This window comes from Eutrigla gurnardus, assembly GCF_963514095.1.
Source record: "Eutrigla gurnardus genome assembly, chromosome: 16".
Taxonomy (NCBI): domain Eukaryota; kingdom Metazoa; phylum Chordata; class Actinopteri; order Perciformes; family Triglidae; genus Eutrigla; species Eutrigla gurnardus.
In genome coordinates, this window is record NC_139927.1 from 9,039,322 (window position 1) to 9,061,504 (window position 22,183).

A 22,183-nucleotide genomic window follows, 5' to 3' on the forward strand; every position below is an offset into this window, starting at 1 on the left:
TCTCATAAAACAACTCCGAGACGTTGAATCTGTTCATCCTGATGAGACGAGCTCTTTTAGAGGGTTTTCTAACTGCTCTCCCGCTTTCCCGTGAGTGTGTTCTTCCATCTTCTCCTCCCCTTTTCAAATTCAAAATGTTGCTTCCTCTCTCTCGCTTTCATTCAAGTCCCTCTATCTGAGAATGGCGCCCCCTGCTGCTGCCAAATATACTCCCAAGCCACAGACCACAGGGCCCCGCTCGCCCGCCCATGCACGACACTGGACGCTCCATCAAACCCTCCGTGCACATCCTGTTATGTGAAGTCAGCCACTCTGCCATATGTTAGCCTCTGAGCTAGATACAGTAAAAAAAATAAAATAAGCAACCTCGATGCTATTAAAGACCATGTGTGCTGTGTTCACATCATTAACCCGTGCAGTTTCATCCCGATTCCTGGTTTTATAGTCCTCTCTTCAAGTTTATAGGACACAAACACACACAGAAACGCAGGCGCACTCATAATGCAGACGCAGAGCCGCTTTGCATAACTTTATGGTTCCAGTGCTAACGAGACAGTAGCCAGTGGGGCTCGATAAAGACTTTATGGCTCAGTGTCTGCTTTGTTTCTCTGCCTAAACGCTCTCACCTGTTTTATACACTAATACCCAACATGGGACACGACACGAAGACGCTAGGAACATAAACACATGCTGGTTGTACATCATTGTGCAATCAGTGGTTGTTGTTTTCTTTGGGGGGGAATTTGGACAGTTGTGATCAAAAGCTCGCAGTGCATTTGTTAGTTGGTCACTCTGACCAGAGGAAAAGGAGCGAACAGACAGCGTTCAGTTCCTACAGAAGCCGGAGAAGACAGAGAGTCTCTTGTGGAGCTGCGGTGTGAGAGGAATTCCAGTTCTGGAGATGCCACATTATCCCTGGCACACATGCATAAACAGACACAGATAAACAGCACGCACGCAGGCACACACATGCAGAGCTATAGCAAAACTACATGCAAACTGCAAATCAAATCTAAAAATACCTCAAGCCCACATTTACAATCTTTTCAAACAGAAATAAAAAAGTGAGCCATGTATTATGAGCGTTTACAGCCTCACCTTCCCTCTAGATTTACATCACATTGCTCGCAGCGGCAGCGGCGGCCACCGACACGGCTGACATTTTGGTTATGTATTAGATGTTAAACTAACGCGTCCCTCGGCCGGCCCCGGGCCGCTCTGTGGTGTGTCCTTCTGTAATTACTGTCAGCGTGCACGCGGCCGTCGTATATCTCACACACAAGCCCGCGACACATAATCTGTCACACGTACTTGGCCATTTGCACATTAGAGTCAAATAAACGGCCGAGTCAAAATACACGCTGACATGCAAGTAATTCTTCATCGGCTCACAACTGCGGATTAATATCAAAACCTCAATGCAACACTAACATGTCATTGGCTGTTACAACTCACACCAGGCTCTTTGGGATAGTGGAGAGTATTGGACCCGCTAAATATTTTCCCCGTATTATAATTCAATATCAAGTGCCAAAAAAGAGCCTGACTTTCTGCCTGGTCCACAAACGCAACATCTCAATATGAAGAGTTCCACGAATAAAAATAATAATATGTTTGCTCACAATCCAAGAAATTGCTTTTATGACATCAATGTTCAGCTGAACTGAAATATTCCGTTATTATGTCTGAGTTTATTGTTAGAGCTACACGTTCCTTGGCTCGCGGCCTATCTGTCTGGTTGGAAATCCATTTTCAGATATCCTGCTGACAAAGACGCAGACAAAGAACCTAAAACAGTGAGGGAGAAGAATCCTCCTTTTTAACAATGGGTTGTCATTGTTCACTTACATTTTGTCCTTTGACTGCAAATATCAACACAAACACTCCTCAGCAGTTCATTGGGTTAGCTGGAGTGTCAGCAGATGCTTAAATTAAGTGCTTTGGTTTTGTTTTATAATGTGGTGTTGATGCGTGCCTGTTCCCCAGGTACCTCAGACTAAACTGTTGACTTGTGCCGTGCGACTGGCTCCGTGCTCCGGATCTGGCTGCGGTCTGACAGCATGTACTGTATGTGGCTTGGGCAGAGCCCATTATATAAGACCTCCCAAATGACATCATTGAGCCGGTCTGGCCCAGAGTCTAACCTTGACCCTTCCTGAAGAGATCAGATGACATTTGGTGTTTGAGGATCACACCTCTGTGTTTCTTAATGAATGGCAATATCAAATATTTTTTTTTGTGGATCCTCCATGTGGATCTATTTGAGCAACAGAAGTAATGAAAGTTAGTGAACAGCACAGATGACTGGCGGGCAGGACGATCAACATGACACTGTGCCAGCGTCTCATACCGCTGAACTCATTCTCAGCCTGCTCTCTCTCTCTGTGTGTGTGTGTGTGTGTGTGTGTGTGTGTGTGTAGCGCAGCCTCAATCTGTCTCTGTCTGTCTGTCTGGCTGTCTACACGAACCTCAACCACACAACACACAAACATAGTGCAAGCTCAGCTCAACCACCGTAGCCCTCCACTTTCACAGGAATTTCCCCCCGTTTTAGCCCAGAGGATCCTGCTTACCCCGGCAAAATATGAACCCGGTGACGGCGTCGGGCCACGAAAACACAAAACATGTATATTTTTCCGAATTACTGAAGCAGGTTCACATGGCAACCTATGAAGTCCTGGTCAAACTTGTGGATCTAGGGGGGCTGGAGCTCAGGAACAAATTAAATGATGCTGAAGAGAGGATGAAATCTTCCTCTTTTTTTTTATGCTGCTTTTGGTCAAATGTTGGGTTAAGCTTGAAATCAATAATTAATACTTAACTTTTCTAAAGAAGTGAAATGATTTCTAGAAACAAGCAGCTGCAAAACATTAAAATGGTCTAAAACTGCCAATATCTGATTATTTTAATCAGGAATTTTCAGATCAGAGAAGTAAAACATTACAAATTGGACTAAAAATGTGATGTCACGTCTTATTTCTTGACAGTTTGCTGCTCTGGTGTAGTATTTCTTAACATAGCTATCACTAATATTTCTGAAACAAGCGCTCGAGGGATGTGTGTTTGCTGTAATTGGCTGACTCGTAACCTTTAAGGTGGTGAAAGAGCTCAGAGGCTGCCATGGCGATGCCCCGATGCTCGGGCCAAAAGCCGTGACGTTGGGTGCTCCGGCCTGGCGAGACCTCATTTACAGGCTGGTGGGGAGTCCTGTCTGAAATCCCTGCTCCAGATGGTCACTCAGAACCAATTAACACACCTCTCTGACTCCCTCAATCCCTCCGTCGCTCCCTTATCTGCGTCCCCCACAGATCTTATCAGTGTGTGTGACCTGGTCCAACGCATGAACACACACGACAACAAACAGACATCCCGGCTGATAGAGGAAAAAACAAACAAACGGAGCGGTCGGCGGTCATTAGCTTTGTGTGTTCAATGATTGTCCTACCAGTCTGGAGTTAGAGGCCGGCCAATGCACCCGTAATGAGTCTGCTCCAGTGGCCCCTCACCCTTCTGGAAGAGTGGAGCTTCTCCAGAGCCAAGAAGACTCAGCGGGACCAGGAGCAGTGTAGAGGTTAATGGGCCCACTGAGATTAAATGCAGGGTGAGTACAAACGGTTGGGATACAGATGGCTCGCCTGAGGTGAAGACACATTCCCGAATAGTAGATGCTGTGTTTAAATACAGACCCAATGTGGTTCATTTGGGGGGAAACAAAGACACTTTAAGAAAATGAATAGGTATTTTGTTAATAATGGGAGTTGTGACAATATCACTATTATTTTCTTTAAAAAGTCTATAAAAAGTCAGAAAAGTATGAGAATTGCATTCTCAGAGCCCAAAAAAGGACATCTTGAAATTGTTTATATTGTCTGAAAGCCCAACATATACAACTATAATAACAAAGCTCTCAAATTTAAGAAGCTGCAAATATCAAATATTGTGGGTTTTGATTATCTGTTATGAAACTATATAAGCTCCAATAACGGTTTGAAATGGGCTGAATGTTTGGGGACAACTGCCAAACGGGAAGAATACAGATGGAGAAAATGACCAGACAAGGAAGAGATAGTCAGACAAGCCAGCGTCCCTGGAAGACCAACACACACACACACACACACACACACACACACACACACACACACACACACACACACACACAGGAGGCTGGTGTTGGTACAGGAATGTTCTGCTGCAGGGCTTGGTGCTGAGCCCGTGCTGGCTGAAGACAGATCCATACCCTGTGGCGCAGAGCTGGCATTTAGCCCAGAACAATGTAGTATTTACCTTCCTTCTCTCTGACGATCGTTACTCTTCTCCTGCACCACCTCCACATACAACATCAGCATGAATGCAGGCATGAATCTACTCTACGCTTGCACCACTCTCCTTCATAATGCATGAAAAGCATAATAACATGTGACATGTCACACGTGGCTGCAACTAAGGTTCCAGAGCAAAGAATTAAAACAGTGTTGTTGCAATTACTCAAGCAACAAGGACACATTCTCCCTCTTCTGTTCTCTACACAAAACTTTTTTTTCCTCCACGTCAAAGTCTGGAAAATATTGAGGGACAGCTGCGAGATCATCTGGTCATGATGATCTCAGAGGAGCAAAACAATCTAAGCACATGTGGCTTGTAAAGCACAGGCCTGAGATCTGAGCATAACAATGTAAAGATCTCTATATCATTTCTGAAGGGGAATTAATAACCAAATTGGGAGCCAGGCAGGGGTATTTCCAAGGGTGTGTGTGTGTGTGTGTGTGTGTGTGTGTGTGTGTGTGTGTGTGTGGAATCTTACTCCACTGGCTCTGGTCCCAGAGTCTGGTGGGTGGAGGGACCTCGGGAAGCAGAGCTAAGCAAATGTAGGATGAAGGACTGCTGTAACCATAACAACCAAAACACCAACAGCTTGCATATAGGCCAATTCAATACATGTGAGTTCACATTACCAATATTCATGTGCAAGTTTTAGGCACTCAATCAAATACATATCGAAAAGCCATCAATAAAGCCACATGCAAGTACTGTGACAAGTATACAAGTACTTTGATTTAAGTATACAGATATAACCAAGCTGCTTTTTTTTCTTTTCTTTTTTTTTTAACCTCTGATCTCCTGCAGGTCCACACACAAACACCTGTCATACGTTTCACCCTGACATGAACATCAATGCTGGGTGAAAGGCTGTACTCACCGTACACCGAAGCTCAACAACGATCCACGGGGATGAAGCCGAGGAGAGCAGACGCACCGCGACGCATCCTCACCCTCGCACTGAAGTCATACTGACATTTCATCGTAGAGTACAGTCTCATACACTGTGGCGTTCCAGGGTTGAGCTCAGTCATAACCTCCACCAGACTTGTGATTCAGTCTGTTTATGCACACATATGACTGGCATCACAAAGCAGGACATGTGGTGGAGCCACGTTTACAGCTGCGGCCTGGGGTTTTTAGGTATGACGTCATGGCAGGATGAAAGCTGGGGTAAACTACGGTCAACGTGGGTGAATAACACAACGGGAGAAAGTTCAATCATCGTGCATTTTATTGACTCGATTGTGATGTAATATGACTAAAAGATAAGAATGGGAAGGAGAACACTGATTGAGAGACAGCTAGAGAAGAGAGAGGGAGGTTACAAGAGGATGTTTCATGGAGCCAATGGGCAGGAGAGGGCAGGAGAGGGCAGGAGAGGGCAGGACGGGGCAGGACGGGGCAGAAATTCACTGTCCACAGCTGGAGCAACAGCTCCCCCTGGGGCAAGGTAGGGATAATACATAAAACCGCACTAGATTTGACACAAACTTTGCCTCAAAGTACAAAGGGAATATCCATTTTCTCTGAAATCAGTAACGTCTGATCACTGATCTGCACAGAAAAACTTCCCAACATACTTTTAAAAAAGCATAAAAGTAATCTAATTGGTTTGACAAAGTCTCCTGGATTGGACAAATGAGAGGTATTTTAATGATACATTTTAGTCAGTAAAAACTGCATTTAAATTAAATCTATTCAGTGTAAGAGACAATTTCCTTCTCAGCCAGTAAGCTACCAGAAACCTGCTCATGAATCTCCCCCTCCTCCCCACTCTCTCCCTTCTCCTCTCTCTCACACTCTGGACACACTTCGTTTTCACTTCAGCACTTTTATGTGTTTACCAACCTTTACTTTTACAACGGCCATTAAACACACCACCTTTCAGACTCCGAGATGAAGTAAATAACTCGCCCTGCGATCCATCACCGGCCCCTTACACCTCACAGGAGTTCACCACTTCAACACGGACAGGTTCATGCACACAAGGGCACACGTGCACTCGCCCGTTCCTGAGAACGAACACACACACACACACACACACACACACACACACACACACACACACACACATTCCTAATCTGTGACCGTGGATGTGGTCACTGCTCCTATGATTATTTTTCCACCCATGGCTGGTAGCACAGCTGTCCTTGAGAGAGGCAAGCGTTCATTTATGGATGGACTGTTGCTTGAATCAAGGACAGCCTCTCTGCCAGACTGAACGGAGGCCACCATTCGGAGGGGAAAGGGGATGAGCTGGATCGAACGGGCTTGGATGTCAGCAGAAAATACACTGCTGCCAACAACAGACCGTAACATGATCACAGATGTTGCCCACTGGAGAGACAAAAAAGCCCCGGGACACGTGTACTAGAAAAACCAAAAGCCTCAAACCAAGGTTGATGAGAATAAACACAGACATTCACACCTACGGGAGTCATCTATCAACCTATCCCCATCCTGCATGTCTTTGGACTGTGGGAGGAAGCCGGAGAACCAAGAGAGACAAACATGCTCCTCATGAATTTATTATTTATTTTCATAAATCCATATTGCTAACGTACACTAGCTAGCTACCATTTACACCCCATTTATACCGTCTTCTTCCAATGTGTTAATACATGAAACCGAAGGGTATCAAACATGTGTTGCTTACTGAAAGTCCTTAAACTTATGATGCAGGGACTGAATTGGCCTTAGCAGCATATATGATCAATATTTTTTAAATTCACAAGATAAATCACGACAACCGCATGATCAATAACTTTGTTTAATCTGTTCCCATCGACATCCCATCTACATTTGCATTACTTATTAATAGAATCGTAGTGCATCGCCCCCTGTCTGCAGCTGAAGAGGGACCCATTCCTCACAGCACTGCTCTACGACGCCCCTAGTGACCAAATGCTCCTCGGTTCACCTTTAATGTCATCCAGAATCTTCCGCACAATTTTTCTCAGCGCTTTCCTTTGTTTCCTTGCACCGTTGTGTGTGTGTGGGGCCGTGCATGTCAGAGGTGGATTTCCTGCTGCACGCTGATGATTTGCGATGCCTGTGGAGGATCAGAAGTTGGGGTTTGTGGGGGTCAGGGCAGCTTTTATCCGTACGGATACTAAGTGTGAGAAAGGCCCGGCAGCGAGCGCTGGCTGCAGCTGATACCAGTCCGCTGGGACTCCCCCCTCAGCTGAGGTCATCCCCTCGCGCTCCAACACTCGTACATCACTGCTGACATCACCACCTCGCCAAACCGTTGCCACGGGTAACACAAACGGGGGGGGGGGGGGGGGAAACATGCGTGTGGAGGCGCCTGCTGTTCAAACTTTATTGGTGTTTTATTGAGTATAGAGTGATGTGACTATTATAAAAGGTAATCGTCCATAAACATGTATATTTTATGTGTATTTTACATAAATACTAGCTCCCTATCACAAAGCTGCCTGTGTTCTGGGTTCAGTGTTGAATAAATGGGCTGACAGTAAAGCATGAGATTAACCTACAAAGTGCTCATCGCTGGGTTTGACATGTGCATGCATGTCGGTGCGGTGCGTACAAGCATGTGTGCCTACAGCCTTCCCCCCCGCTGTGCCAGTGAATGCTGGGTATCCTGGGAAGCGGGGCGGCGGTGCCAGCAGCAATCAGAGCTCTTTGTGTCCACACACATACAGTCGGGCTATAATCAGGGAATGTTCTTTCTTCTTCAATAATAGCCGTAATCCTCTCATCTCAATATGATGTGTAACCTGTGACATGCTCAAAACTGGGTATTTGCCGGAGATTTATACAATATTTGGCCTCTGACTTGTTTCAAAATAGATTTAATGAGATTTTACAGCCAGCTTTTAAAGCAGCACTGAGATTACACGGTAGCATGAGGTAGGAACAATTAACCGTAGAGGTGTAGTGATAATCTGCAGTATTTACACAGAATCAGGCATGCAAGAGAGGAAACCAGGATGTGAATGAATGTCTGTATGCACCTACACATACAAACTTCAGGATAGATATAGAGAAATATAGATTGAGGATGAAATTGCAAAAATAGAGACTTCTGTAGACAGAGTGGGAGGTTTTTTTCTTCTCTACTACACAGACTCTATGTGGCAGAGCTGCAAACCTTTCAAAAAGCAACCGCTGAATAGGTTTTGATCAAACCACATATCATTTGCAATGACATCGGTATTTCGAGTGGGACTTTATCCACCTATAGCACCACGGGAACACCTTTCTCTGGTAAAACACCTCATTCAATCATGAGGAAATGTTTGACAGATAACGAGCCCGCCTGCAGCAGCACATCCAATCCTCCTGCCGCGGTTCATTTGGGGTTTTTACCCTACTTGACTGGATTTCTCAGACTGACATTATGATCAAATGTTCCTGCAGCCCGGTTAGGGAGCGGACCGTTTGTACAGTTGTCTCCGACCCGAAGCTGGACCCCGTACACACAAATATGTCTCGGCTACGGCGAACAAGGGAATGCCTCTCAGTAATTGGAACCAACTGTAGCGATGAAGAACCACGAGGCAGAAATCTCATGAAGCTGCTCGCGGTGGGACCGAGCCAAGGAAAATGATACCGCATGAACATGAAACCTGACAACAAAGAGCCCGCCATCTGAAAGCTGATTTGATGTGTGAGGTTTTGTTTCTACACACACACACACACACACACACACACACACACACACACACACACACACACACACACACACACACACACACACACACACACACACACACACACACACACACACACACACACACCATCCCTCTCAGGTGTTGCAATCTGTCTTGCAGGGTGTGTGACTGACTTTGACAAATCTCTGATTCAAGCCAGCGGAGATGTGTGGGCGAGGCAGCGTGAATGTGTGCCGAGATAAGAAGCATTAAAAAAAAAAGCACAGGTCGGGGATAAAAAAAAAACCTGAGAGACAGATAACCTCAAGGTGCTGCTTTGAAGACTCGTTTGTCCTAAAATAAAGAGGACGGGTGAATGAGAGAAGTGCGAGGTGAGGAGAAAGAGAGGAGGATCAGTAAAATCCCATCAGAGAGCACTCACATCTCACACCCTCTCCTCATACATATAAAACCATTATAGAATAAATACCACAGATGGCTGCAATGCAGCACTCTTCTTCTTTTTTTTATTTGCTGATTTTCCCTCTTCTTCAGTTAATATCTATGTGTTTGCATAATCTCTATAAGGGCTTCAAATTCCACAATTTCCACATTTATTTATATGAATTCATACATTCGTCCCACTGTGAGGCTCTCTTTGTCCTCGCTCTGTTTCCACCTCCATCTGATTCCCTACTTGACATAATTGTACACACTGTGTCGACATCACTGCTGAGCCAAAACAAACTACAGCTTTGTTGAACTCAATCTTTACTCTGGTTTGTTGTCTCGCACACATGCCGTACCGAAAAGACACACTTACTTTGAAGCTAAAGACATTGAGAGGGGAACAAATGATCCATTCTCATCCATTCCCGCTGTAAACCTCTCCAGCGGTGACCTCAGCCGCGCTCATGCCACCTGCATCGTAACATCGTCCATAAATCACACGAGGATTCGGGCTGGGCTCGTAACTTGCCTGGAATAAACTGACGAGCAGTGTTGCAGACAGACACCGACCAGCTGCACCGACAGTGGGAGATGGCTGGATTACACACGCACATATGGCAGAAATTGCACAGTCAAACAATTCCTGGGAGGCAGAGGAGGGAATGAATGGCTGATGCTTCATCACTGTCCCATCGCCACCCCGAGAAACCCCGGAGCCCCGGCGGATCTGCTGCACCAGGATCCCGCAGAAGCAGATGTGAGCGAGACTTTCACCCGTTTAAATCACAGCGCGTCCACGCCGCCTTGCCTATTGCTCAACGCTAACGATGTCAACACACACCTGTTGCCATGGCAGCAAGGGCCTGCCCTGGCATGGATAAACAGGCTGCCCAGCTCCGGCAGCAGCAGCTGGCACGGACGGTTTCATCTGGCAGAGAAAATGAAAAGGCATAGAGGAGTGAACGCCAAGCGATGCTCTTTAAAGGAGAGCTTCTTTATCGTGGGCTCAACTTTAAAGAGTCTCATTAGAGCTGGACTCCAGGTAGAGAGCAAAGAGACTGACAGATAACGGGGCTCGCTTTGACAGCTAAAGACCAAAAATTCCCATTGAAAAGTTGACGCTAAGGCCAAAGCCCTCCGAAGACACCAGCTCTCTCCCTTTGAACTGAACTCTACGGCATCGCATGATTCAGTTCAATGAGCATAGCTTCACTGTGTCTGTCCCTCAGTGTCTGCAAATACATGCATTATAAAGATGTGTGTATTTGTGTATTATGTGCACGTATTTATGAGTGGCAGCGCTTCCCATCTGCCTGCACACCATCTCTGCTTCCTCTCACACATCAGGCCTTCACAATGACATTGTGAGGTCCGTTCTTCCTGCACGGGGAGGAAGTCCACTGAGGGACTTCTGGCCTGAGCAAACTCCCCTTCCTATCATTTCTATCCCTCTCTCCTCTCCCCCCCGTCTACACCTCCTTCCTCCCCTCCATCCGCTCCCTTGTTCCTTGTCAGCTGTTGGGGAGATCCAGATGTGCAGGGGAGGGGGGAGGGGGGGGCTTGGACAGGAAAAGGAGAGAGAGAAAGAGCAAGAAATCCACATCCCCCTGGTGACAGACTTCATTGTCCGAGACCTTTTGGACAAGCCTTTAGACACATTCACACAAACAACTGTGCATGCTGAACAATGCAGCCCCTCTAGACGACAAGGCACGATTGTGTGTGTGTGTGTGTGTGTGTGTGTGTCTCTCTCTCCATGTGTGTGTGTGCATCTGGCCACAAAGCAAATCAATGAACAATATCTTGCAGGAGATTCGGTGTTGATATTTAGTTGGCTCATTTACTCTAGGTCTTGGCCATGTGTGAGGCCATTGTTCTCGTTCGGTGAGCACAGGAGGAGGAAATCAATAAGGACCTGAGAGAGTGATGGCAAAACAGTGATGCAGCAGAATGCCAGCGTCTCCCTTTCTCCCTTCTCTCTCCCTCCGTCTCGGCCTAATTCCCCCACATTCACATAAAAAACAGGGGGAGCAAATGATTCCATTTGACACACACGAGAGCGCTAAGTATAGACAAGTAAATGGAGAGAATTACTCCAGACGGTGTACACGATGGCAAACACATGTACACACACACACACCCACACAGCATGTGTATTAAGTTAATAGGGTGAGTCAGCAAAAAGGGAGCAAGTCGGTCAGAAACAAGAGGTAGAGCTAGAAAGGGCTCTCGCTACTGGAGCATTCCTCTCGCCAGCTCACGCCAAAGTTTCCACGCTTTCTTCTCTCTCTCTTTATCTGGTTCAGAAAATCTCCCACGACACACCTCGATGTTTATCCAACTCACACACATCTTCTGACAGAGCCAACAAATGAATGAGACAATCCTTCCCTCCTGACGAAAAAGCCCCGAATTGAAAGTAACGGTACTCACGGCGAGGGCAGCTCCAGTATTTTTCCCAGACGATCTTTTTTTCCTGCGGCGCTAACACAGACCGACTCTTTGAGAATGGGAGCAACAAGTCGCGTACAGTGGAGAACAATGCATGTCTGCCGGAGCGCAGCAAAGCGTAAGCAGCGGAGACACAGAGAGGTCCAGTCATCGGGCTGCTGCTCACATGGGACAGGGGGAGGGAGGGAGGTAGGGAGGGAGGGGTAGCTATAGGATAGTCTACAGTAACTGGGATTTGGCAGGGGGAGGGATCTCATCCATCGCTCCGCATGTCTTGCTCTTTTTCCCTCCCTCCTTTTCTCTCCAAAAATGCTTCAGCAAGTCTCCCGTTTCTTGACGGTTTCAAAGTGGACTTGGTCTGGCCTTCCTCCCCCCCCCCCCCCATCCTGCTATCTCTCTTCTCTTTTGTTCTTGCTGTCTTTCCCACACTTACACACCCATGTCGCGTTCCCTTTTGTCGTCTCTGTTAATGAGTTCTAGGCGTTCTCCTCTCAAAGGTGGACTCCGCCTAGACACACCTGAGCCGTGTGGACACGGACACACACACACACACACACGCTCACTAGCACAGGACACATAGGACGTGACCGCCTGGCTGGACTCATACATCTCTAGCAGAAGATTACAGGGCTACTCAGGGTTTTGGACCCCCCCCCCCCCCACCCTCTGATGTCACTGGCCTTTTTCCTGCCTTTTTTCCCTCAAAGGCCCTAATTCACAAGTGGCCCAGATACCACACTGTACTTGGGGAAAGGAAGAAAAGCAAAAAAGAGAGTCAGTGAAAAGAGTAACCCGATACAGCTAGAAGCAACAATTATTTGAATGAGTCACTCAGCAGTGAGGTTTGTTTTTTTTTTTTTTTCAATGTTAATTTGGGAGAAAGAGAGAAGGAGAAGAAGAAGAGGAGGAGGGGGAAGAAATCATCCCATTTTTTGGAACGCTGCACCTCCTGAGGACTCCCCGAGGTCGTGGGAGAGGAAGAAGGAGAGATGGAGGAGAAAAAAAGAAGAAGAAAGACAGCAAGAGAGGGGAATGGAGGGGCAGGGGAGGACAGACATGGGCTTGGATAGCTACCAGAGGAACTTCTCATCCCAGCCTCCAGAACACGGCTCAGAGTCCGACTCGCTGACAGAGCCGAGTGAGAACGGTTACAGCGCTCTTCCAGCGACGCGCTGGCGGATAGGAAACAGATCGTGAACGCACAAAGAACGCAACCTTGTAACTCGTAAGACTGCGGAGCCACAACCATAAAACAAAAAAAAAAAATCTAATTCAGTGATACAGATACCATGTAGAGACCGCAAGAACTCCAATTGGCCCGCTTGTGTTTCCTTCTAGTTTCCAGTGCTGGTGCTGACAGACACGACAGCACCAAGCAAGTTGTTGAAATGTTCGGTATAAAGGCCTCATTTTCAGGATTGTGTGATGTAGCGGAGCCATTTCCAGGGCAAGCTTACTGCTCACAAAGTGTAGGCAATGAGAAAATATTAGTTTGACGTTCTTTCTGTGTAAAGCCTTTAAAGCCAGCAACCATTCCCTTTTCTAGTGCTTTCATTCTTTGTGTCACAAAATGAATCAAAGAATGCAAATGTGACGACGCTATCAGACCTGAACTCGTCCTCGGGCCGGAAAGTCATGAATACAGTGATATGAGTCCAGCTCCGACCTGTATATCTCTTCCATAAACTAATATCACAGCTGACCTGCATCCTGTTTAGACCTGCCGTCACAACATTTAGAGAAGGAAACGTAGAGCGGAGGTTCACGTAAACACGCAGGGTTACAGAAAAAAAAAAGAACTCAAGGATGTGCACAAAATATATAAACAGGCATGGTCAAGGCGCGTAAACATACTGATGAGGGAACAGTGACAACATTCTTTGCTCGAGTGGCTGGACGGCGCGTTTCCTGTGCCGTGAAGTTCAATATGTGGAACGTTTGTGAGCCGCCGAACGAGTTTTGGATACTTTCTACCACGCCGTCTGGTCGGATCAGCCGCTCGTAATCATGTTTGACTCTTTGAGAATGACACCAGCCTTTATCACTGCTAACGAAACCCCTCCAGCACTTCCACGTCAGCTCTTGTACAAACATCACCGCGTGAATATCTTATCAACAGCGGGATACCGGCAGACGCATGAGATGCGCCATACTGTTGCTGAGTAGGCATAATCAGCATGAATGTTAAGAGGAGTGGTAGAATGATATTGTTTTCTGTCTTTATCATATTGCAGTGTTGTAATTTAGCTTTCAGCAAATGTAAATATAGCGTTTGTAAATGATGATTTATTTGTCTCTCTCACACACACACACACACACACACACACACACACACACACACAGAGAGAGACAAAAGACAAACCTCATCCAAACCCTCAGACTCAATGAGCAGAATGTAAATAGGCCATTGAATTGCTTTTAGCACAGAGCCATCCTTGTTCCTCCTGAGGCAAACAATCAAGCAGCAGACACAAATTAACACTGAACAAGAGCACTTGTCTAAACTCTCATCACCCACACCGGCAATGGAGGGCAGCACCGGTGTGTGTGTGTGTGTGTGTGTGTGTGTGTGTGTGTGTGTGTGTGTGTGTGTGTGTGTGTGTGTGTGTGCGTGTGTGTGTGTGTGTGTAATGCATCCATGTAAATTATGAAACAGGAGGAATGGGCTAACTTGCTTGAGACTAGTCTTTGAAAAAAAGAAAAGCCTTCACGTTTCCTCCCAGAGAAGGTGACAAACCCGCCGGCCTCGTGACCCCGGACTGTTTCAGAATACCGATGAGTGTGACGGGGACATACCTGGACTCTCACACACATATGAGCATAGGGACAGGTTTGCCTTCGCCATCTGCTCGCCACGACAGGGTAATGAGTCTCAACACGGAGAGGAAGAGAGAGGTAAGCTTCAAAGCTTTTCAGAGACAAAAGAGAGAGAATTTCACAAAAACGTGCGGCGTAACGCTCACCTGCCGTGGGTTTTAAACGCATCAAAGAACTTTTCTGACGGCTCATCCGTGCCTGACAAAACTCCGACGCGTTCATGAATTTTAAGAAGCTGGCGGTTAAGGAATTTAGCAATTTAAAGCAATTTATATGCAAATGCGTAACAAGTGGCGGCACACAAGAGGGACCCGGAAAAGAATTAGCGCTCACTCATTGACTTCACTGACCTGCTATACTAATAAAGACTCCCATTAATGAGCTACCAGCCCCCACCTTCACACACACACACACACACACACACACACACACACACACACACACACACACACACACACACACACACACACAGAATACAAACTGCTTACAAAACATGTCACTGTTTTTCACAGATTTCATTTTTTAGTTTTGATCCCTTTGACCCCACTGAAGGATTTTTAGCATTCTGCCACTAGATGGCAATCAACATCTGGTCTTTTCTACACACACTCTCCCTCTCTCTCTCACACACACACACACACACACACACACACACAGATACTGTACTGGCATGCCAGAATGGGGAGTGAACGTGATGAAAGACCACAGCAGAAAGCAGACAACCAGACTCAGCCACAGAGCACGTAGGACTGAGGGTTAGAGACAAACAGTCCAGGCCTTTTCTCTCACACAGTATCACCACACACACACACACACACACACACACACACACACACACACACACACACACCACCATATAAAAGTTTACAGCTCCAAAAGACAGAGCTGACATGCAGATAGCCATAAAAGCACACGTTATTTTTTCTGGCTATCAAGGCCAGTAGATCAGACGGTTGCGGGGGAAGTGCTCTTGTTCTTTTTTTTTTTTTTTTTATGAGTGGCACCAGGCGAGCTAGGCTGTAAAATGAAATGAGTGGGCCCGTTCAGTATTCCATCCCAGCATCGCCGCTGCAGGCGATGTGGGGGCACTGGTTGTGCGTTGATGAAGTGGGACAAGCGAGCTGGAGGAAGTAGAACTCCATTAGATTCAGCCCGGAGGGCCGAGAAGCCGCGACGCCTCGGCCCACTAGCTTCACCAACATCCGTGTTCCCATCGGGATGGATTGCAATAACTTTGGTGTTGTTCTGACTTATAATATGTAGCGCCTTCATCTTCATTATCTTTTTTTCTAATAACCACAACCCACAAAGCTAATGACTTGGTAACTCTGGAACAATTATCCTAAAATGTCAAACTTTAACCATCCATCCAATTGTTGACACCAAAACCATGAATTCCACACTATTAGGCGTTTGGAGGTTTTGCATGGGTGTATCGTGCCTGTTTACAGCTTTGGGTACAATGGGTTTGGATCCACTTCTCAAGTTCTGTTTCCTCCAATATGCAAGTCCGTTTAACCCTTTTTTTTCCTGATAGAATAAGAGATTTACACTGAATTCACCCTCGAATGGCTCTCACCCAACAAAAGCACATGATTCTGAGGCTTTGTCGCCTTCTGTAAACCACTACAATCTCCTCCATGTTATAAATCTCCATTGTCCTCCTCCTGCTTCCTTTTGTCTCACTCTACCTCACAGCTCAAATCACAGGTTTTTGGGGGGAGCAAGCAGTCCGGTGGAAGAGTCCCAGAAACCCACAGAGAGAGCTGATGATTGCCTGTGATTACAGTCTGTATCCTCCTCTCTCTCTCTCTCTCTCTCTCCGACCTCCTCTGGGCTCGTCTGGCCAGGCCCGGCCGGGGCAACGCTCTCCACGCTCGGATCATTAACTGGAGAGAGCCGGGGCGAGAGAAAGCTCGCCGGGGGAGGCGCCGACACGTTTCCTCCACCGTGACATTGCCTGGAGGTTGCAGCATTCATTTTCGCAGTAAAAAAGTAAGCGGCTCTGGGAAGGTGAGAGTGAATCAAGGGTTCCTGACACATAAAAGGTCTCTTATCCCCTCGGCTGTCTCTGTTCAACGTGCTCGGAGCTGTCGGAATGTGTGTCGACGAAAGATGTGCGATGAGTAACTCTGTGTGTGTGTGTGTGTGTGTGTGTGTGTGTGTGTGTGTGTGTGTGTGTGTGTTTGTCGATATGTGTGCATGAAGGAGAAGGTGGAGTATGGTGTGAGTACAGTGTGAGTACAGTGTGAGTACAGTGTGAGTATTGGCTGTTGATACAGAAACACCAGCCCGAGCCTCATCCCTAATCCTCACACAGCTGATCAATCAGCCGTGGCAGATACAGCTGTGCACCGCATCCGTCCTCTCACATCGCCCCGGCAACACCGACTGCCTGTTTGTCGGCCGATCACAGGGATGAACTGACGGGTTAAAGTCAGGAGGCTAAGAATCAACACAAAGACTCGACATTCAGGCGTATGTGTCAGTCAAAACGCTGAGGAATGATCGACAGCTGCCTGTGGCTGGAAATGTGTCTGCTGAATTACCCCTAAAAGAGGTGGCCATGCTCCCCCCGTGCCCCCCTCCCTCCCCCGAGGGTGTTTAGGTAGGGTAATACCGAGCTGCCATCACAGCGGCTGGTCCTGACGCGTGCTTTTACCTCGCCTCTCAGGGGATTGGAGCCCAGCCAGCCGTGTGTAATTAAAAGCGCATAAAGACAGATCAAGCTCTCCGCCGCTCTTTCTATTGAAGACTGCTGCCTCAAGGCTGAGCCCACGCCGTGTCCTGCTCCGTCAAGCTCCGGGGAACTCATTTATTGAAAATGCTCAATAACTTTTATCCTTGATTTTTGATTGAAAATTCTGATGAATGAAAAATTACATTTATCAGATTTACACAACGAGGGAGGTTGATGTTTGACAGGAAATAGATACGTGGAAAATATTACAAATGTTTCTGTTTTAAAAGGAAGTCAGAGAAGCTGCTTAATGTCTTTCTTCTATTGCAGCCCTTCATGTTACATACGCACTATTAATATTATTATTATTAGTTACAATGAAAGGAACAAGAAGAGGATGATATACCTGATAAAACATGTAAAGTTTATATGCTAGCAGCAATAAAGGGTGTTAAATTAACCACTGAATGAAATGTGAGCTTTTAAAATATATACGGTTTTAATACCGTGATACTAGTGTGTCATTACAATCTTAATTGGGATACATCTTAATTATTGTTTTACTTGACACGCTGACAATTACATTTCCCCAATTTGAGGCACGTGTGTACAACCGCCTTAAAAATCTATTTGTCTCATGATGATTTATGTTCTTTTTTTCTTTTTATTCCCCGAGGTTGCCAACTTTAAAACTGCTCTTTCACTGTTTAAGCATTCTGATGAATAGGCGATGCCGCCACGCGGCGCCAAACGGAGCAAAGACGGGATGCATGCGTCTTGGCACGCTGCGAGAGCCCCGCTGCCAGTCAGTGAATCTGTTTTAATCTTTCGCTCGCCTCTGTCTCAAATTAGTAATTCAGTTTCTCGTCACGAGAAAAAGGCGGAGGCGTGCTGTTTTATCTGAGTGTTCATATCAGAGCGATAAACACGAGGGGTTCAAAAATTCAATTCTCACCTTCTCTGACTGGCTGCTTTCATGTCACAAATGTGATTATGTACACCCACGGTGCGTCAGGCACGCTAACGTGGCGGTGATCAACACTCCGGCTGCTGCTGGAGGAGACGGAGGTGAAGGAGAAGCTGAAGCTGCCGAGGAGCGTACACGTAGAAGGAATAGGTAAGAGGTAAGACGCAGTTCAGCTTCGATGCTGACTTTGAGGTTGGCAGTGGTATATGAACTATCTATACCCTCAAGGCTTTCCCACTGAGATGAGTTCATAGAGAGAAAAAAGAACAGCGTATTAAATAACCAGGGTAGACCACAGTTAATGATGTGTTGTATATTTCACAGACACTGTGATTGTACATCGGTACCGTCTTGGGTCTGGAAGGTATGGTGGTTTAGGTTGCAGTGGAATGTGGACATGATGGTTGTCGGGTCTATTCTGGGGTGAGTGACGTTTGTTTTCTGTCGACTGTAACACGACTGATGGATCAAACTAGAAGGTTCCTGGAAAAGCAGAGGTTCCTTGTTATGTACAGTTTGGATTTTTTTTTACAATTACAGTAATGATAAATGCAGCAATCTATATGAATGGGAATAAAAGTCTTTTTGTGACGCTCACATTAATTTCTCGAAGGAGCCTCCTGGAGACGAATCAGAATTTATAAATGGTTGTTTTGTTTCGTGAGCCGCTAATGATTTTGCAACTTTAAAAAAAAAAAGGAATCGAAGACATCAACCCAAGCATGCGTAATCGATATACATTTATGAGCATAATGTGATAGCCATTTAAAATAATCAATATTTACTGCCTTACTGATAACCAAGGCTGCTCGTTTATGGCAGTTAAGCCGTGCCCTTGAGGCCTTATTGGAAGATTTGTTTCCTCATTCATCACGGCACACGCACACACACTTGTGCATATGTATGTATTAGACACACACACACACACACACACACACACACACACACACACACACACACACACACACACACACACACACACACACACACACACACACTCACACACGCACTGTGTGTGAAAGCCCCACCGGGTCAGAGACCCCATTACCACGACAGGTTCCCAATCTGTCCAATCCTGGCCAGCGTGGGCCCACAGACAAAGCCCCGGCATGGGGGTTACGCTCACAAAACACGGGAGAATAAAAAATGTTCAGGACTGCAGAGAGAAGATGGGAGGGAGGAAAAAAAAGAGGGGAGAGATTTCAGATTTATGAGTGTGAAGAGGGTGTGCTGGCAGTGTGGGATATTAGAAACCTAGCATGTGCTGGCAGGATGGAATTATTGAGTATCCTCTTTATTTACCCACACCCACACACAAACACACACACCTACACACACACCCACACACAAACACACACACCTACACACACACACACACACACACACACACACACACACACACACACCGAAGGACTGAGGCTCATCGGAGGACCATGTATTTTCATGACTTTGCTTACATTCAGAGTTAAAATATGACTCAGTCAGTGTTGTTTTCTGTATAAAAAAAAAACAGCATTGTAAACGTGTGATTACGAACACTCTTCAGGCCACGGAAAGGCTTGGCTCCTTGCTGTCAGCTAGCCTCCGTGTGAAATATGGACACCTATCCTGAGCTCTTCTCCTCTTATTCCATCTCAGTTCCCCTTGGCTGCCTTTAATTACAGATAGAGGGATAATGGAAGAGCAAAAAAGGCCGAACCTGCCCACGAAAAAGGGGGCCAATAAGAGCGACTGGTGGCGGTCACAGGAGCCGACGGAGTGCTGGGATTAGGAATCACATTTTCCTGGTGAACCTGTAAGGGCTATGTGGGCACACAGACACTCTGCAAAAAAAAAAAAGATTGATTGCCATGCCCTTACTGAAGATGGAGCCAGGCTGGAGGCCCGGGGGCTGCACACGTCGCCTGAGCTGGAGACGGCTTACCGACAGGGCGGACAATGGGATTCTGTCAGCGGCGAGACCCTCGCTCCACATTATTCAAAGAGAATGAGACATAACAGGTGAGCAGTTGAAATAATTATTAGCCAGTGTAACAACCCCCCCTCCTCCCCGTGTTGGTGTTAAGCCTTGTATTGTTTCAGTGTGGTCTTTTTCCTGTGGTTTCCTCAAGGTTAATTGATGAGAAATAATGCCTGGTGGAGCCGGGGCTTTGCAGTGTTTGTTGGCGGGATGATACGTAACCAGCCCCGGAGCAACCTAGTGGCCCAGAAATTCCATTTAATAAAGATTAGCTCTTTCTCAGAGACCTCATTCTCCTTCTTAATTAAAAGATGAAGATAAAAAAAAATTGGTGGGCTGCAAGTATCAGAAAATATCCCCGGGACTTCTCACACAGAACGCAGCTCATCGCCCACATGAAAGGCTGGCGCTAATGCATATTTCATGCCAACGGGAAGTAGCTCAGATCGGTTCCTTCACCGAGAGCATCGGGAAAACCGAAAATAGTGTGGCTATAAAGCTCCTTGGGCTGTATGGATGTGTGCAGCGCGGCACGTGTGAGTAGATACAGTACGTATGGGTGTGTGTGCACCTGTGTGTGTTTGCCTGTCTGCAGGGGCTCGGCTGGGCTTCACTAAGCATGATTGCACAGCGAGACTTAGTTCCTGTGTGAAGGAGAGTAACACACACACACACACACACACTTTACACTATGGGACCATTGTTCATGTAATAGATATCTTCTACTTCAGCAGCCATCTTCATTGTCCATGCTTATTAAAATATTACACTCTGGTTAGTAAAACTATGAATCTAATGAAAACCAGAGGGGATATTACCGATATTACCATTTGCCTTATAAACCTTGAGAAGAAATTTACATACAGAAGTATACTTCATTCAATTGAACCCACTTAAGACCGCTGTTTTAGTACGTGTCTGCAAAAGTAGATCCGTCTCTCATTCTAATGGTCATAACTCTTACTGGATTTCCAAGAAACACCATCACTCACCCAAATCATCGGGTAGGAATCATCATCATCACTTTAGTCTGGCTGCCTGACGCGTGCCACTAAATCAAGCCAACAAGATTGAGATCAAGCTTGTAAAGAAATTTAACGAGTAACTTAATTTGCACACAACGATGCATATTTATCTGCCAGGTGAATGTGATGCAAAGAGAAACACGCAACCTTAACCTATCCCCCTCTTTCTCTCCTCTTCTTCTCCGTCCTTTAATCTCCCTCCTTCTCCGACTCCTTACATACAGGTTGCTATGGCACCCGGGGCGTTACAATCTCCTTTAGCATAGGAGGCATGTAGAGAGAGTAAAGATAAGTGGAGCTTAAATACTTAACGCGTCTCTCATTTTCATTTAATATCAAACTAAATACCTGAGAATGTCACTATGTGTGGCTAACCCTTAGCATTCAGGTAACACACAAATATAGCATGCATATATCTTAAACATAGGAGTAGATTGACTGACTAGTAGACTGACTCCTCAGCACTTTAGGGGACTATACCTACATGACCCCTGATACAGCTGTTCATCTGACAACCCCACTGACGTGTATTGTAACCATAACAACTAACAGCCATCGCCATCTTCTTTTGCACGAGTCAAATTGCCACCGAACAGTTCTGTAGATGTTCCTCATTACTTGTCATAACCCAGCATCTGCTCTTAACGGTCCACGTGGGCGTCAACCATCAAGACCCGGTATCATTAAGACTGAATATTCCAGTGTCCGATGGACTCAAATTTAATTTAAAACTCCCTTGCAGTGTTACCATCAAAATCCTCCTCCTCCTCCTCCCTCCGTGGACTTAAATGACTCGGTTTAATGTCGCCCAGCAGGATGGCGAGTACGGGAAGCAGATGGATGCTATAGATATTCAAGGTCATGGCGCTCCAGCAGCAGAGCTCCTCCAGCAGGTGG

The 22,183-nt window shown here is 46.3% G+C and overlaps 1 protein-coding gene across 4 annotated transcripts in view; it reads right to left on the reverse strand.

Annotated features, from left to right (window-relative positions):
- Positions 1-22,183, reverse strand: part of sash1a (SAM and SH3 domain containing 1a) — a 136,889-nt gene that overhangs the window by 48,429 nt on the left and 66,277 nt on the right. Inside the window, exon 1 of one of the 4 annotated variants that reach the window (XM_084030938.1) lies at positions 11,820-11,843. The exons of the other annotated variants lie outside the window; for them this stretch is intronic. The gene's annotated coding sequence lies outside the window, so the exon portion shown is untranslated. Of the gene's footprint in view, positions 1-11,819; positions 11,844-22,183 lie in introns of those variants that run through there. 4 annotated transcript variants of the gene reach the window in all.